The 5,088-nt window shown below is 43.5% G+C and overlaps 1 pseudogene; it reads left to right on the top strand.

The window, feature by feature from the left end:
• The first annotated feature begins 2,447 nt into the window (after nucleotides 1–2,447).
• LOC100058019 (exocyst complex component 3 pseudogene) lies at nucleotides 2,448–4,650 on the top strand (annotated as a pseudogene).
• The last annotated feature ends 438 nt before the right edge of the window (nucleotides 4,651–5,088 follow it).

Raw genomic sequence — 5,088 nt, 5'->3', positions numbered from 1 at the left:
GCTGCTGGGGGCGGGCGGGAGAAAGGGAGGAAAGGCTGTAACACTAATTAGGTTTGAAAGAATACAGGATGAGTCCAGCCACTGCGGGCAGAGAAGAAAGGAACAGGAGCAGCTGATGCTAAGTTCCACTAAACTAACTGCACGTCCCCTGGGGACGTCACAGGGTAAACCTGATAGTCTCTGTCATTTACAATCATTATCAGGCAGGCTGCTTCTGTAATTTTACTGGGGAGCCAATTAACAGATTCCTGCAGCCAAAGGGGGAAATTCCCAGCCTGCCTCTTGTTTTTGAAAAGGAAAATTAAGGCAGCTTTTGTGCTGCTGTCTGCTGACCGCTGCCTATTGTAAAGGCAGGAAAGGGACAAACTTCAGACAATGCAGTGACTCCTCAGGTCGGGTGGATGGTTGGAGTCAGCCTTTTCACTGCCTTAATTTACTCTTTTCTCCAGCAACCTAAATTAGCCTCCAGATAGCCCAGTGAGCCTTGTTTCTTTCTTTTCTGAGATATGGAAATGCTAACCATCTTTCACTCTTTCTTGCCTTAAAGAAAATATCTCTGCAGCATTTCATCTTGCAAATAAGCGGGGAAAGGCCAGCTAAGGCACTGAGAAGGCAGAAAAGGAGGGCCACTCTGCTCTGATCTCCGATTTATGAGTCAACCATACCTCCTTCTCCTGATACCGTCCATTCTCTTGCCTTCCAGGCACAGTCAGACTTTTTCACTAGTCGTCCATATTCACTACTTTATTCTGACTTCTCTGATTCACCACTGAAGCCACCCCAACCTGGCTGTAAGCCCCATTATTCTGCTAAAAATACTCTTTTTAAGATCACTAATTACATTTCAGTGGCTCAGGATAGTAGAATATTTAGTACTAGCCCAACTCGAAGCCACAGCAGGATTCAGCACAGTTGATCTCTCCCTCCATCCTTTGTCTTCCCTTGACTGCCATGATACAACCATCTTCTGGGTTTTTGCTTTTCTGACTATGCAGTCTTATGTTACTCTCAGCTCTGCTTTTATACAACACAATTAGGTATTAGCATTACTCAAAGCTTCATTATGGACCTTCCTTTTTTACTCTCAGGGGTCATTGAGTGATCCAGTTAATTAAGAAAAGTGGAGAGCATATACCTGAAATTAAAACATTGGCTACTTACCTCTAGCCATTATTTCCACGCAAGAATGTAGGCCCAGTTTTCCCAGACTTAGTTTTTCTGAGAAATTGACAATTTTGATTTTTATATAAAAATATTTTATGCTTTTAAATTTTTGTTTATAGCTATCATAGAGTAGCTATAGCAGACCAACCTTCACTCCAAGGAAAAAATTTAAAACTAGATAAAATTTTTTTAAATACCTGTTTGAAGTAATCATAGAGTAACAGAGTCAGTAAGAACTTAAAAGGCTAAGATCCAAGAGAAAAGAAAAACACGGAGGTGAGCTCACTGCTCTCTGCTGTTTTTCCCTGGAGGCATTCGCTGATTAGTGGGTGGTACTAAACAAGAGATCAAGTTGAATTTTAAGGCTAAGAGCTTTCAGCAGTCTCATCGGAGTTGAGGGTTATCAGGGCAGCTAGGAATTGAGGAGACTAGGTTTTGGGGAAAAGAGAATGGGAAAGCTGTGAGCAGGACTTTCCATGCTGCTTTTGTTCTTGAGAGAATTATTTATTCCTAATATTTTCAACTTAAGAGGCTGAGAAGCCAGGAAAAAAGAACCAGCTAAGACTGGCTTTGGCCAGTCTCAAAGTGCTAGGAAGGTGAAAATGGGCATTCAAGCCCTGCTAAGGGGGATGGGCCCAGGGAAACCAGCTTTGCTTTCATTGGAGATTCTTGAAAGGTCCTCCTTGAGGATTACTTCCAGCTAGAAATAGAATGGTTCTCACAAAGCCTGAAATCAACTTTAATGTGTCCAGTTCCCTGATCATATCAAGGTGATCAATTCCTACGGTAACCACCTATCAGTAAAAAATAAATTCTCTCTGCCAGAAGATAGCATTATACAGAGTTTCTACACTCTTTATACACAATTCCAGCCCTCAATAAATGTGGATGGAGTCAGCTTTATCTCTGCCCTAATTTATGCTTTTCTCTAGCAACCTAAATTAGCCTCCTGACAGGCCAGCAATACTTATTTCTTTCTGGTTCCTGAGATATGGCAATGTTGATAGGCTCTTTTATTCCTTTTTGCCTTTGAGAAATAAATAAGTAAGTAATTACCACGAATGACAGTACATAGACTCAAATGACCAAAAACCAAGAGAAAAGAAGTAGATAATGGAGACGACCCACAGATGATCTAGATATGATACATAAGACATAGGCTTTACGGTAACCATGATTAACCTGTTCAAGAAATTGGATGGCACTCCAGTCAGGCGCCAGGTGGCAGTGCAGAGGGATAACTCTGGTATCACTGATGCTGGCATTGCACCTGCTCTTTAGCCATGAAGGAGACAGACCAGGAGGCTAATGCAACAGCAGTGCAAAGGGTTGCTGGGATGCTTCAGTGTCTGGACAAGCTGGACAAAGTGGAGCAGTATTGCAGAAGAGAGGCCTAGAAAAAGGCCTCCGTGGACACTAGATTGAAGGCCATGATCCATCACAATTGAATGGGATGGACACAGGCCTGAGCCTGCTCCAAAATGCACTGAATGATCTCAAAGACATCCAGCAGTCCCTGGCTGATGTTAGCAAAGACTGGAGGCAGAATATCAACACCATCTAGAGCCTCAAGGATGTGAAGGATGACTTGTGTTGTGCAGCTCAGCCAGCTCACTACAGCTGTGGAGAATCTCAACATCTTCTCAGTGCCCCAGATTGTAGGGAGATCCAGGACCTCGTTAAGCAAGGAGCACTCCTGCAAGCCCTCTGGAAGCTGATGGGCCTGGAGTGCTCCCAAGATGGGATGACATTCGCAGCAGTAGCACCACATGGACAGTTGGAACATGGGCAATTTGACCCTCATCCATGGCTACTTTGGGAGCACACGGGGGCTCTCAGATGAGCAGGCCAAGCAGCTGTGGGTGATGCTGTAGAGGTCACTACTCAACATCCCTTATGACCCTACTTGGCTGATCTCAGTTTTCAGGATCAGCAAAAGGGAAGAAAAATTGACCAGAGCATATCTGACCACAAAAAGCAAGCTAGCTTTGTTCTTCCTTGGAGGTCCAAGAATTGGAAGGAGGAACTGTTTGCCCTCTTGGACAGAACCATGACTACTAGAATTAGGGGCACATGGTTAGATCCCAGGGAGTCCAACAAGATGTGGTTTGTCTGCCCCTTGGAAATCATAAGGAAGTACATCCAGGATGACCCATCATTGCCAAAAACCTGATGATTGTTTTTCTCCCCACTATGAGATTTTCAGAAATCTCCTGAACATGTACTACCAGGTCCTGAGTATGTGGATGCAGGCGATCAGTCAGAAGACCTAGAAGCAAATGAGATCATGAGCCTGTTTGATGTGGGTCTTAAACACCTACACAAGTGCAAAGATGCTGCTGAATGTGGAGCTCGCCCCAAAAGTAGAAATCAATGCCCTGGGCCTTTACTTGCTATAAACATGGTCTCTGAACTGCTCCACATGTACATGTCAGCTCTCACTTCAAACATCATTGCTTAGCTGTGGAAAGCACTAGAAACAGACAAGAAAGACTGTATAAAAGAGATTGAGCGTGAAGCTGACCAAAGTGAATACTCACAGGCAATGCTCTCTTCTAGATGTTTGAACAGACTCTTCAAGTTGCTGCTCAGATAAGTGAAAACTTGAAAACAAAGGTATTAGTTTATTTCTTAAGCAAATGAATTCTTTGTTAAGTAGACATAAAGGTGAGACTCAGTTGTATGAAGAAGCACATCTGAGAAATCACCAATACCCACACTATGTTCAGTGTGCCAACAACTGCCAGACCTTTAAAGAATCCATAGTCAGTTTAAAAAGAAAGTATTTTAAAAAAGAAGTGGAAGAGGGCATACCTCTGAGCCAACCAAACATGGATGGGATTTTAGACGCCATTGCAAAGAAGTGCTGCAGCAGCCAGGTGGAGGAGGTCTTCCTGGATCTGGAGCAATAGCTCAATGAGCTGATGACAAAGAAGTGGCTGTTAGGCTCAAATGCTGTAGACATCATCTGTGTCACCATGGAAGGATATTTCACTGATTTCACCAAAATTAAAAAGCCATATAAAAATAGGATGTGGAAGGTGGTGGTGCTGTCCCTGTGGGCCATCATCCAGAAGTATGTCTCATTCTAGAGTGCCAAGGAACACAAGGAGGGTGCCAAGAGGATGGTTAGTGACGCCTAGTAGCCCCTATTCCTGTTCCAGAATCCGTCTTCTGACTTTGGTGATGATATAGATGGGTATTGTGACACTATTGTCACTATTGCAGAAGTTATTGAGCTAACAGACCTGGAAGCTCTACCTGTCTGCTCTACACGGATGTCGCAACTCTGGTCAGCAAATACCCAGACATCAGAGATGACCACATCAGCAAGTTGCTAGCCATGTGAGGGGACACCAGCTAGGACATGAAGAAGACCATGATTGAAACTCAAAACAGGGCCTAATGCAGGCAACTCCAAGCTACGTGCCCATATTCAAGGAAATTGTAGTTTCAAGGCTGAACATGGCAAAGCTTCTCAAGTAATTTGTCTGTTTTCAGCTTTGTGTCCATTATTCCACACTCATCATCCCCACCCTCAGAAATATATTAAAGGAAAAGTGACTCTCCAGGGTTCACATTAGATGTTTCAGCTCCATGTGCCTGTCTCTTGAGATATCAAGCCTGTTGTTTGTGAGGTGCCCAAGCACATGGCTTCTTGAAGACTGAGCACTCTGATGGCTGTGGTTCTTCAGGCTTTCTCATTTTTGTCATAAACATCTTTTGTGAGGCAGGATTCTGATGTAAAATGCCTCATGGTTGATTGTTTCTCACACTGGAAAAGGTGTGTGGAGAAGGAAGAGGCTCTGTCTTCATTTACCTGTTGGTCTTCACTCACTTCTGCATGGTGTAAAGACTTCTGAAACTCTGCTGCTTAATAAGAGTCTAAACTCCCACAGAGAAATGAAAAAGAAAGAGAAAAAT

Source organism: Equus caballus, chromosome 27, assembly GCF_041296265.1.
Source record: "Equus caballus isolate H_3958 breed thoroughbred chromosome 27, TB-T2T, whole genome shotgun sequence".
In the NCBI taxonomy this organism is placed as follows: domain Eukaryota; kingdom Metazoa; phylum Chordata; class Mammalia; order Perissodactyla; family Equidae; genus Equus; species Equus caballus.
Note: the sequence above shows the minus strand (reverse complement) of the source record. Positions and strands in the feature narration are given on the sequence as shown.